Source organism: Lepidochelys olivacea, assembly GCF_965140295.1.
Source record: "Lepidochelys olivacea isolate rLepOli2 genome assembly, chromosome: 9".
Taxonomy (NCBI): Eukaryota; Metazoa; Chordata; order Testudines; family Cheloniidae; genus Lepidochelys; species Lepidochelys olivacea.
This window is the reverse complement of record NC_140419.1, coordinates 5,690,081-5,703,539: the sequence shown is the minus strand read 5'-3', so window position 1 is coordinate 5,703,539 and position 13,459 is coordinate 5,690,081. Positions and strand designations below refer to the sequence as shown.

The 13,459-nt window shown below is 54.8% G+C and overlaps 1 protein-coding gene across 4 annotated transcripts in view; it reads right to left on the bottom strand.

The window, feature by feature from the left end:
• The window catches only part of TNK2 (tyrosine kinase non receptor 2), a 78,137-nt gene extending 65,631 nt beyond the window's left edge, over positions 1–12,506 (bottom strand). The window contains exon 1 of one of the 4 annotated variants that reach the window (XM_084638973.1): positions 11,125–12,506. The gene's annotated coding sequence lies outside the window, so the exon portion shown is untranslated. The remainder of the gene's footprint in view (positions 1–11,124) is intronic. The other 3 variants (XM_084638975.1, XM_084638966.1, XM_084638969.1) reach the window with 3 other exon arrangements.
• Positions 12,507–13,459: the final 953 nt, after the last annotated feature.

The following is a 13,459-nucleotide window of genomic DNA, read 5'->3' as shown; positions in this document are numbered from 1 at the left end:
CTCCTCTCCCCAGCCTTTGCAGAGATGCCCTTAGGCACCAGGCAGGGAGCTGGTGGTTCCAGTCTCCAGCTCCCCACATTCAGATAGGGCCTCTCTGTTTCTAAGGGTCAGGGGAAACATTTCAATTCGCACGCAGGTGCTTGAGTCCAGCCTGCACGCAGTGGAGTTTCTCTGCAATGCCTTAATGCTGGAACGCAGCAACCGACTGACTCCAAAACGCCCCGGCACGTTCCAGGCATCAAGGGGCAGAACTCCCCCGATCTGCAGAGAAGGGGGGGGGAATTGGAAAGCTAGACAGGGAAGTGGGGATGCACAGAGCCCTGGTCACCCGGTTAACACGCCCCTCAGCTTCAACCCCCTCTAACTGTCTACAGTTCAAAGCACCAGTTAGTGGCTGGTTGCCATTAACGCCTTCCCGCATAACATTCTTCTCCCCAAACTCAGCTCTGCTGATCTTGTCCACAGAGTGAAACTCTTGACATCCTGAGTGATGTAACTTCCAGAAAGGAAGGAAAGAACTAATGTTGAAGGAGGGGGGTGAATAGGGGACATGAGGTAGACAGAGCCCCGGACATGTAACAGAGGAGGGAATGAAGGCAACATAGAGCCCATGACCCGGGGGCAGACCAGGGGACCCTGGTATGTGGAACAGGAATGGAGGGGAGACTCGGGGGCACAACCCCTGGCATGAAAGAGGAATGTGGGGCCTGAGGGAGTCCCTGAAATAGAGGGGGATGGGAGGTGGCACACATGGAGCTGGGGGGAAGAAGCGATGCAAGGAGCCCTTTGTGTGCGACAAAAGCTACAAAGAGTGTTACTCTCTAGAACAAAACAAACCCCTTGCAAAGCAAAACAGAGGCTGTTTCCCTCTAACTCCCTGATCTGGCCAGTGAATGATTTTCAATAGTGCAGTCACAACAGGACACAGCTTTTGAAAATAACCTTGCTGGAACCTTGAACGCGACCAGCCAGGGGTGTGTCAGCAGCGTGCATGCGTACGTGCACACTCACACACACACTTGCACAAGCCGTGTGCACACACCCCACATGCCACTGCACAAGCAGCGTGCAGGTGTGTACATGCACCCCACACCCCATTGCACGAGAAATGCATGCACACCCCGCATGCCATTGCGCAAGTAGCACACACACCACTGGACAAGCAACGCACACGTACGGACAGCCGCGTGTGCTCACACCGTGCATGCCATTGCACTAGTGCGCACACACCCCACACACACCATTGCACAAGCGGTGCACACCCACTAGACAGCTCCAGAAAGACTAACTCATCAAATCAATGCAGCTAGACATGCCCCCCAGCTCAGGCCTGCCAAACAGCCCGGCAATAACTCCCCGATGAACTCACAACAATCCTGGGCAGCCCCCAGTAAGCCCGCGTGCACAGAGCTGCCTTGGGAGCAATGCTAGCAAGCAGCGAGAGCAGCCCAGCAAGAGCTTCCAAGCAACCCTACAGTAATACACACGCAGGAGCAGCATAGGAACAGTCACACTGGGTCAGACCAAAGGTCCATCTAGCCCAGTATCCTGTCTTGCAACAGTGGCCAGGGCCAGGTGCCCCAGAGGGAATGAACAGAACAGCTAATCAGCAAGTGATCCATCCCCTGTCGCTCATTCCCAGCCTCTGGCAAACAGAGGCTAGGGATACCATCCCTGCCCATCCTGGTTAATAGCCATCGATGGACCTATCCTTCATGAATTTATCTACCATATACACTCGTTCATTAGCCTGTTCACCTATAAACCGACCCCCCAAGATGGATAGGTAAAGATAGTAAAAACTGTATGACCCTTTCATAAGCCGACCCTATATTTCAGGGATTGGCAAACTTCGGCTCCCGGACCATCAGGGTAAGCCGCTGGCGGGTCGAGACGTTTTGTTTACCTGGAGTGTTCACAGGCACGGATCCCCTCAGCTCCCAGGGACCGCGGTTTGCCATCCCCAGCCAATGCCGTCCCCAGCCACTTCCCGCAGCTCCCATTGGCTGGCAACAGCAAACCGCGGCCACAGGGAGCTGAGGGGCTCCGTGCCTGCAGACGCTCCAAGTAAACAAAACGTCCCGACCTGCCAGCGGCTTACCCTGACAGGCCGGGAGCCAACATTTTCCAACCCCTGCTATATTTTAAAAGCTGGCATCACAAGAAACACTCAAAAGTTTTGCTAGAATTATTTTAATGTAATCTAACAGAAAACCTGTTATAACAACTGAACAAATATGTATTCACCTTCAAAATTACAGTCAATATTTAAAATCAGTAAATGGATATTTAAAACAAGTAACTTAGAACAATACGAGACTTTAAAAAGTCTTAAAATCCTTGAAAGTCTGAATCAGTCTCTGATTCACCAAACAGTTCATTAAACTCAGCTTCAGTCACAGCTGCACCTGTATTTTCATTGCAGATGTCGGCAGTGTCGTCTTCAGACTCAGATTCCTTCTCATCATCAGCCTCTGTTGTGTCATCATTAAATTATGGCATCATCTTCTGACCCGTTGAGTACATTGCTCATACAGCATTTCCGAAATGATTTTTCTATCATTTCCGAGGGAATGGACACCCATGCGTCCTTGATCCACTGGGAGACCAGATTGCTTTCAGGTTTCATAAGATTCCCACCTTTTGTCAACTTCGCCATGCCTGAGCACATCCATTCAGACCACATTTTGCATAGCCTGTCTTTAAAGGGTTTGTTCGGGCAGACATCAAGCAGTTGTAGAATTGAAGTTAAGCCTCCAGGTATTACAGCCAAAGTAGTTTTCATATTTTTGGCCACATTTTTCACCTCATTCGTCTTGTGTACCCTGAACATGTCCCAAACGAGCATAGCAGGTTTCTTGAAAAGTGCTCCTGGTCTCTTATTCCACACTTTTTCCAGCCATTCAATAGTCCCACTTTCATCCATCCATCCCTTTTCGTGTGCTCGTACGATGACACCAGCAGGAAATTTCATGTTTTTAGGCAAGTTTTTTCTTTTAAAAATAAAAACAGGAGGAAGCTTTTGATCAGTTTGCCAAACACGATAAAACCACGGTAAAATGGATTTTTTCATGGCCAGTGGTTTTAATTAAAACTGTTTTTTCCACCAACACCAGTTACCGGTCTGTTGCTCGGGAGATCGAATGTCATCGGTGTGTCACCCATATTTCCTATTTGTTACAGTTCAAATGCATATTCCTTTCGATATTTTATAATAAGCCTTTGGAAAGATTCTATTTTTTCTTCCAGATCTCTCAGCAGCTTTTGCGCTATCATGTTCGCTGATGAAGACGGAGACTATGATGGTTCATGAAGCGAGTACACCAACCCGCTGATGCGACAAACATTGATGGCTTTACTGACTTGTATTTGTCATCTTTCGACATTTGCAGAGCACGCAGATGAATTCCAGTTCTCGTGACAATGTACCCATCTTGTCAACATTCAACATCCCAATTAGATCTTTCTCCAGCTCAGGAAATGAAGCGCACCTCGTTGGTCATTTTTTCTTGCTTCTTGGCATGTCTTTGTTTTATTTTTTCGCCATTCTCTTACTTGCTTCTCAGGGATTCAGAATTCACGAGCAGCGGAGCAATTGTTGTTTGCATCTGCATATTCAACAACTTTAAGTTTGAACGCTGCATCATAAGCAGACCTTTTTCTTTTGATTTCACCGTTCATTTTAAATACTAGTATGAAAATAGATTATTGTTATTGTAGCTATAGATTTTGTAGGACTTTATATAGGAATGTCACCTGTTTTACCAGTGTCAAATTATTATCGTTCTTTGTTTATTTCAAAGCAGCCCTGTAGATTGGCATGTCTGTGGGGATAACAGGCTATTTCAATTTTATTAGAGATTCCATCGATTCTGCACGTTATAGTTTCATATTGGCTCAAGACTTATGAGGTCCTTTGGTAGAAATGCATGAAGAGATCAAATTACACAGCAGCGGACTGACACCAATGCTACAGTACTATCGTTCATTGTATTTTTCTGATTGGCTGGTAAGGCAGAGCATTTTGCGGAACGCATGGGTGAAATGTCATGCAGATCTGCAGCACTGCTCTTTTAGTCTTCCTTTCAAGCCAACCTGGTCCACTAAACAAAGCCTTTGCAACTTTAAAAGGCTGCAGTATTGACATCAATAAATGGGTCGGCAAACTTTGGCTCCCAGCTGTAGTAAGATGAGGCCCTGAAACAAACTCTTGTTTCAGAGGCCCAGTCTGAGGCCTGAAGCCTAAACCAAAGTACTTGCAGGCATTGCAAAGCAAAGGCTGGGCTGTGAGCCAGAGGCAGGCCCCACTCACAGAAGTTGGCAAGAAGAGGGCTGCTAGAAGCAGGTGCATCCACACAAGTGCTAATAAGAGGAACTTGTGCCAAGATGGCATCAGAACACTCCTCAGAGATAACAAGGAACAGGCAGGTGCATCTTAAAGACGTGGTCAAAAGGACAACATGTTGGATATATTTGTTTGAACCAACATGTAAGAGGGGAGAATAAAGGGGCTGCACCTCAATACGTCAGGAGGGATGAGTAATCTGTTCTGCACCTGTAGAAGAATGGGTCTGGAAGGGCACATCGTCATCCAGCCTAGGGGGCAGTGGAGTGTCCCGCCACTGACTGAGCTGTGTCCGTTGCCGGGGGCACATATTCATAGTATGTCCGGTAGAGTCTATAGGGAACTATTACTGTGCTTCGTTTGACAATAAATCTGGTCGGGTGCCTTCGTACCTTACTGGAGTCTGTGGTCTTTGGGGGTTCTCTTGGGGTCTGCTGTGCCAGCGATCTGCGCAGAGCCGGGGCAGCACACAAAGGAAACACGCACACGGCCGATCATCATCATCATCGAACAAGAGCAGAGCACCACACCGGTAGCTATTGACCACACCGGCCTGTCAGGGTAAGCCGCTGGCGGGTTGGGACATTTTGTTTACCAGGAGCGTCTGCAGGCAGGGAGCCCCTCAGCTCCCTGTGGCTGCGGTTCGCCGCTCCCAGCCAATGGGAGCCGCAGGACGTGGCGCCACTCCCAGCTTCTGGCCAACAGAGGCTAGGGACACTCAGAGCATGTTGTTCCATCCCTGCCCATCCTGGCTAATAGACCTTGACGGACCTTTCCTCCGTGAATTTATCTAATCCTTTTTTGAGCCCAAAAAGAAAAGGAGGACTTGTGGCACCTTAGAGACGAACAAATTTATTTGAGCATAAGCTTTTGTGTACTTTTGACCTTCACAACATCCCCTGGCAATGAGTTCCACAGGCTGACTGTGCATTGTGTGAAGAAATGCTTCCTTTTGTTTGTTTTTAACCTGCTGCCTATTAACTTCATTGGGTGACCCCTAGTTCTTGTGTTATGAGGAGTAAATAACACTTCCTTATTTACTTTCTCTACACCAGTCATGATTTTATAGACTTATATCATCTCTCTCCTTAGCCGTCTCTTTTCCAAACTGAAAAGTCCCAGTCCTATTAATCTCTCCTCATACGGAAGCTGTTCCACATCCCTAATCATTTTTGTTGCTCCTTTCTGAACCTTTTCCAATTCCAGTATATCTTTTTTGAGATGGGGCGACCACATCTGCACGCAGTATTCAAGATGTGGGCGTACCATGGATTTATATAGAGGCAACATGATATTTTCTGTCCTATTATCTATCCCTTTCTTAATGATTCCCAGCATTCTGTTCGCTTTTTTGACTGCCGCTGCACACTGAGTGGATATTTTCAGAGACTATCCACAATGATGCCAAGATCTCTTTTTTAAGTGGTAACAGCTAATTTAGACCCCATCATTTTATATGTATAGTTGGGATTATGCTTTTCAATGTGCATTACTTTGCATTTATCAACATTGAATTTCATCTGCCATTTTGTTGCCCAATCACCCAGTTTTGAGAGATCCCTTTGTAGCTCTTCACAGTCTGCCTGGGACTTAACTATCTTTAGTAATTTTGTATCATCTGCAAATTTTGCTACCTCACTGTTTACCCCTTTTTCCAGATCATTTATGAATATGTTCAATAGGACCGGTCCCAGAAGAGACCCCTGGGGGACACCACCATTTACCTCTCTCCATTCTGAGAGCTGACCATTTATGCCTACCCTGTGTTTCCTATCAGCCCACCACAGGAAGCTGCACAGCTGTGCAGAACCTAGCTCAGACCCCTGAATCAGCCTCTCCGAGCCTGGATTGTAAAGTGGACACTGGACTCTTCTCCCCACGCCAAGAGGCACAGAGGAGCTATCCGGGGCAGAAGACAGGTGACTGGCTGAGCCCGAGGGCTATAAACAGGCTCCTTTATCTCCTCTAACCTAAGCCCAAATCCAGGCCTTCCTGCACAGCAGGGGAATGGAAAGCTTGGGGCCAAGACAGTGCCGTGGTGTCTGAGCTCTGCTCCAGCACTCACAGGAGCCAGCAGCACCCTTCTCTCAAAGGAACGCCGAGGGCGGACGAGCAGCAGCGGCTGGGCCTGCTCAGGGCTGGCTGCTATTTCAGAGACTGATCCAGAGGCAAGCTCTGGCTTCAGCGGGAGCGGGAGCAGGCCTGAGACGGAGCTCCCTGCGCTAATGGCACTGGCATAGCCACTGATTAACGCGCTCAGCACCCGACAAGTACACAGCCCCAGGATCACCCTGCTACAGGCGGGAAACTGAAGCACGCGCAGGCAGCGACTTGACGGAGGGAGTCTGTGGCAGAGACAGGACGGAACTCGAGAGCTTCTGGCTGCCAGGACTGTGCTCAGGGTGCTCAGCCAACCTCCGGTGCACAGCACAGCTTGAGCACAGCTGCAGGACTGCTGCCCCTGTGGGGCCCACAGGGGAAGCAGGGCCAGATCCTGCTCCCACCCCAGTGCATGGAAATGTCCCTTCCTCACAAGGAGTCCCGCAGGAGCAGGATGGGGCAGGCCAGCAGTGGTCATGGACACGGACATTCCCTCTCTCTCACCAGTTCATTGCAGGGGATCTAAGCCACCCTGCCCTTGCCAGGTTGACTGGGAGCAAGGCCCGGTGAGGTCCCAGCTGCAGGGCAAGGCGATCCTGCTATGGAAGAGGCCAAGAGCACAGTTAATTACCAGCAAAGTCAAGAGAACCAGGCAGGAGAATGCAACACAGCCAATGAGCGCCCCCTCCATCCTTCCCTCTCCCCGCTGGACTCCTCCACTCTACAGGAGCGAGCAGAGTCTGTAAGGTTCCTTCCAGCCAGATTCCAACACGCTGTACACGCTACAAATTGCTTCACTCACCAGACATGCAGCCACCTCTGGGGTGGAATGCGCAGCTGTTTACTGGCCACCCAGCAACACTGCGCAGCAGTTCATAACAGGAAGCAAATAGCTCCTCCCAGTGAAGCTGGCGGGGGACACGGAGGGATGCAGAATGGAGCATCCTGGCTGGATCCCCATTAGCTGAGGGTGCTGCCGTCTTGCCCGAGGCATGGTGCCTGCCACAGGGCACCTGAGAGCCAGTGAGCAAGTCCCCACCCCTCCCAAGGGCTTCCCCAGGAGGAGGACCCTGGCGAGAGCCAGCCTGGTGGCCAGCCAGAGCTGCACCCCACCTGGAAGCTAACACAGCCTGGCAGCAGGCGAGGATTTATGGCCCTGCTGTGGGAGCCGTTCTCCACTGTGGGGCCTCACAGCAATGGGCTGGGAGCAGCTGCACAGGAGCAGCCAGCCTCTGTTTTGGCAGGATGTTCTGGGTGTCTGGCTCTCCTGGTCCAGTCCCCGCACACCGAGGTGCACACGCAGGCCCGGGGACCCAGCTGCCTTTCCCAGGATGGGCAAAGCGCTCGCAGGGTTTCCACTCGCAGACTGAGTCACTCAGCCCGACACCCACACGCAGCACCCTGGGCGCAGCCACAGAGCTGCCAGCTGCCGAGGAGCCAGAGAGAGGGGAAATCACAGAGACGGGCAGCGCGCCAGCCCGGAGCCTTACCCACAATCCCCTGCCCGCCTTGCCATGCACCCAGAGCCCGCTCCCCAGTCCCGGCCCAAAGCACGGCGCTATCGAGACCCAGGCCAGTGAGGCCTGGGCAGCTCGAGGGATCGGTACCAGGTCACAGAACCTGGTGCTGACCTGAATGCAGCCCAGGCTAGCAGCTCTGGCTGTCCACCCCCCTCTGTGAAGCAACCTAGCCTCCAGCTGTTCCTAGCAGGCAGGTGTCCACACTACCAGCAGCCCCTCACTGGCAGCCTCAGCGGAGGGGCCAAGGGCGGGATGGGTCCAGGTCTGCACTGCGCTGGCCAGACACCAGACAAGCTGGGGTCAGCAGCTCCCTCGGATTTCAGTGGGAGCTGAGCAGTACCCATGCCAGAGCTGAGAGGAGGGAGGGCTGAGCCAGCTAGGAGAGGCTGCTCGCAGTGGGGCTGCTGGAGGTGCAGCCCATGGTATTTTCAGTCCCAGCGCTGGCATCGAGCTCGGCGTGATAAGAACAGTGACCTCTTGGAAGCAAGTGGGAAAAGCAGAGCCCTGCAGGGGAGATTAACCCAGATCAGAGGCACCCGAGGGGGACAGGCCCCCAACACAAGTGCGGGTCTAAACACCCTTGAGCTTCAGGGACCCAACCTGCAGCCAGCACCACCATGACAATCATCAGCCCCCTAGCTGTCTGCTTCAGCAATGTTCCAGCCACTCTGCCAGCACGGTAATTATACGTAGTTAACACTTGCACTGTGCGTGCCATCTGCACACACCTAAGTGGCAGAAATGATCATCCCTGTTTCACAGGTGAGTGAATTGAACCTCTGAGCAGATCAAGGACTTGCCCAAGCTAGCGGCAGAGCTGGGGAGGGAACCCAGGAGTCCCGAGTCCCCCAACACCTAAGGGATCTGCCAAACCCAGTCAGAGGAGAAATGTTCGCAAGAGTGTTTCCCCATGGGGTTGGTAAAAGGGAAGCAGCAAGCCGGGCCAGCATGGCCCGATCAGTAGCCGTATTAGTAGGAACAGGAGAAGAGAGGCAAAGAAATTCTGCTTTGGGATATGCGGATAGTGTCTCTCTGAAATTCTGCTCTACGCCCTCTGGAGTCGGGAATGCAGTCCCCCTCCCCGCCTTCTGACCCAGCTCCCTTGCTGCTTGACCCCACAGCCTGAGCACCTCTGCTGTGGTACAGCCAGCCCCCGAGTCCCCCAGCTCTCAGGTGGGCTGGCTACTGCTGTTATTTCAGCCCTTGGGACGAGTTATTTGTGAGTCCTCTGGGGGCACTTCAGGGAGACAGCTGGAGGTCCTACAGCCACTGGGAAGAGGAGGCATGCCCCACCTGGCCCTCCCATAGAGCAGTACCCAGGGAAAGCAGCAGGGCCTCTCCCTACCACAGAGGAAGGGTTTTGTCCAACGGGTGGCTCAGAGCACTGGGGAGAAGGAGCACGTGGGGAGGGTAAATGTGCGTCTGCAGTAGCCCAGGGAAGAACTGCCCTGTCTGTCTGCACAACATGGCCCCAAGTATCTGAGAAGTCAAGGGAGTCACACAACGGTGTCAAAGGCAATTCAGTCTGGGGCTGGGGTTAACCCTTTCCCTGAGACGGTGACATAGACAAGTGCCCCAGAGCAGCTTCCTACACAACATCTTCTCCCGCAGCAACCTTCCTGCCCTCTCAGCTAGCAAAAAGAAAAGGAGGACTTGTGGCACCTTAGAGACTAACCAATTTATTTGAGCATGAGCTTTCGTGAGCCACTGTAGCTCACGAAAGCTCATGCTCAAATAAATTGGTTAGTCTCTAAGGTGCCACAAGTACTCCTTTTCTTTTTGCGAATACAGACTAACACGGCTGTTACTCTGAAACCTCTCAGCTAGCAGTTTGTCCTGGGGAAGCAGGAAGGTCCAGCTAGCAGTTTCAGCAGGGTTTAAGTTTTGATTTTTGAAAGGGTCTCTAGCCTCTATGGCAGAGGATGCCACCCCAGCATGGCCCAGATCCGAGCCTGATACCGCATCATCTGCCTGAGTCTGCAGACAGACAGCTCCAGTGCAGCTCAGAGTTTTGCCAAGCAGGGGCAGTGTGAAATTAACCCAACTCCAGTCAGTTTTGCACCTACTGTTCAGAATCCCCAGGGCAGCCATGACATTGCACAAATCCCAGCCGATTCAGGCACTGGAGTCGCGGTAGCCACAGGGGAGGAGGGCCTTAGCAACAGAGGCCAGAGGAGGGTCAGAACAGCCTGGGTGGGATTGAGACGCCCCTCCTTCCCCTTCTAGTTGCCAGTGTGGGGCTGGAAGGATTTCAAATTTGTCAAACAGCCACTAGCCAGGGGCTGCTAGGTAAGAGGGATCCTCAAGCTGGGTTCTGGATCAGCCCGACAGAAATCTCAGCACCCTCTCCTGTCCGAGGGATGGTGCACCAGAGTGGGAGGGGGACCGGGCTTCCCAATGGGGCCTGGTCAGTGGCCCATCACGTTTCATGCCATCTGGCTCGGTGCCTGGTAGCCTTTCTGAGCTTTGGACAGGAGTGTCAGGCTGCATGAAGGACACTGGCTGCAGGTTTCCTGCATGGACATGGCACAGATGCAGCAGTTTGCATGCGCATACAAGGGAGGGATGCAGTGATAGAGCAGTTCGCAATCACACAGTATTTATTCTAGCCAAGGGCCTCTGCCTTCCCACAAATATGGGTGTCGTTCAGTGCCCAGATCGTGACAGCCCCGGGCCTCTTTCTTGTTGAGCCTTTCCACCGCGGCAGCTCCAGTGTGCAGGTCATCAGTTTCCGCCCACAGTAACTGGGAGAAAAATTGAGCTCTGCCCATTTCCCCTCAGACAAGGGAAACCAGCTATGAGGGAACCTACAGGAAACCTTGTCTGAAGGGAAACACACTCAAGGGGTCATTGTGCTGCATGCCACAGTCTCAAAATCCACAGTAGCAGGACTTGAACTGCTCCTTGTTGCCCAAACTAAAAGAGAATTCAGTAGTGTGGGGCCTATGACACACAGATGAGCTGTCCTGACTCCCTCCAGCACAGGCCAGTGCTGCACACAGACATGCTAGCCATTCACTAGGCGCTTATTTGCCTAGGCCAGACACTTCCCGTGAGCGCATGCTCCCCTTCCACAAGCGGCCCCTGGGCATGTGACGAGAACACACAAGGGAGAGTGCTGCAGATTTGTGGGGACACAGGTCTTCAGCATTCCCTTACCTGTCAGTTTCTACCTCCAGTTCCTGCCCTCCAGACTCCACACCGTCTCTCACCGCTGCCGTACTCCTGGGCTGGATGCGGCCCTGCCACTGTACCCACAGGGCCACCTCCTTCCTCAGCTGCTGCACTGCCAAGCTGCCAGGCTGGAGAGGGTATAAACTGCCAGGCTCACTGCACGGGAAAGGCACTGCTGCTATTAAATTCCAGGAAGGCCAAGCTGGCGGCGAGGCTGCTGTATTGGACGCTGCCGGGCTCACTGCACAGCACTGCGCAGGACACTGCCGGGCTCACTGCACGCTGCCAGGCTCACTGCACGCTGCCAGGCTCACTGCACGCTGCCAGGCTCACTGCACGCTGAAGGCGTTGCTGCTTCTGCTATACTCTAAGCTAGTAAAATGCTGCTGCTCCATGTTGCCAGATTCACTGCATGCTCCAGCAGTTGTTGGCATATGTGACCAGGAGCACTGCATGCAGCTTTACAGTGCAAAGCTCACTGTGTAGCAATGGGAGGGTGCTGCTGTTTGGTGCCCAGGCTCGGTGCGTGAACGATGAGGGTGGTGTTGCTCCTATACTCCTGGCCACCCAGGCTGGCAGTGGCGTTACGGCTGGGACTCTCCAGGATTCGCCCCTCCAGGCTCCTCCTATGGGGGGATGCTCAGCTCCAGGCTCGCTGGCAAGGGATGGCACTGCTAGGCTCCTGGGCTCACTCCTCTCACGCCCTACACCTGTGCTGCTCGCCGCCTCCCCCGCTGCGGCTGCTGCTGTACATCCAGGGTCCTCCCGGCTTCCTGAACACCTGGGCTCAGCCACTCAGGCTCCTGAGGCTGCTCTTGCACCCCACGCCCAAGGGCCTCCTCCTGCACGCCCAGCCCGAGAACCTCCTCCTGCACGCCCGGCCTCAGGCCCCCTTCCTCCTGCAGGCCCCTGACAAACCCTCCTGTCTCCTGCTGCTCTCCCTGCTGGCCCCCCTGCACTCCTGGGCTCGCCTCCCCTTCCCCTTCAGGCTGGTGCTGAACCCACGGGCCCTCTCCCCACTCCTGGGGGGCTCCCAGGGCCACACCCTGCTCCTGGGGGGCTCCCAGGGCCACACCCTGCTCCTGGGGGGCTCCCAGGGCCACACCCCGCTCCTGCACCCCTGAGCTCACTGTGCCCTCCTCCTGAGGTTGATACTTTACTCCCAGGCTTCCCTCTTCTACCAGATGCTCCTCCTGTAACCCCAGCCTCACCCCCCCCGGCACCCGTACCCGCACACTTGGCCTCACCCTAGCTGCCACCCGTGCCCGTACTCCTGGCCTTTTCTCTCTGGCCACCCGCAGCCCAAGCCTCTCTCTCACTGCCACCCGCTTCTCCCGCACCCCCGGCCTCTCTCCCACTGCCACCCGCTTCTCCCGCACCTCCGGCCTGCCTCCCACTGCCTCCCGCACCCCTGGCCTCTCCCCCACGGCCGCCCGCTGCTCCCGCACCCCCGGCCTAGACTCTCTGGTCACCGACTGCTCCTGCGCTATTGGCCTTGTCCCCACTGCCACCCACTGTTCCCACACTCCTGGCTTCACCTCTCTGGCTACCCACTGCTCCCGCACCCCTGGCCTGGCCCCCCCAGCCGCCCACTGCTCCCGCACCCCTGGCCTGGTCCCCCCAGCCGCCCACTGCTCCCGCACCCCTGGCCTGGCCCCCCCAGCCGCACACTGCTCCCGCACCCCTGGCCTTGTCCCCCCTGCTGCCTGATACTCTTCCCCCAGGCCCAGAATCCCCCCTGACTCCTGCACCCCTGGGCTCACCCCTGCCTCCTGCACGGCTGAGCTCAGGCCTCCGGACTCCTGAACGCCCCACCCCAGCCCCAACTCCTGACAGTGCCACTGCTCCCCTGCGCGCACCCCCTGCCCCCTGATGGTGCAGCTGTTGTGCTCCTGACTCCCCCTGCTTCCTGCCCCCCTCAGACTTCCCCCACACCCCTGCTCCCACACCCCCTGGGGCTCCCCTACCTTACTGCTGCCCCCCTGGGGCTCCCGCACCCCCTGGGGCTCCCCTACCTTACTGCTGCCCCCCTGGGGCTCCCCCACCCCCTGGGGCTCCCCTACCTTACTGCTGCCCCCCTGGGGCTCCCCCACCCCACTGCTGTCCCCTGGGACTCCTCTGCCTTACTGCTGCCCCCCTGGTCCTCCCCTCCGCAGGGCTCCACCCACCCCACTGCTGCCCCCCTGCGGCTCCCGCACCCCCTGGGGCTCCCCCACCTTACTGCGGCTCCCCCACCCCCTGGGGCTCCTCTGCCTTACTGCTGCCCCCTGGGGTTCCCCCACCCCACTGCTGCCCCCCTGGTCCTCCCCCACCCCCTAGG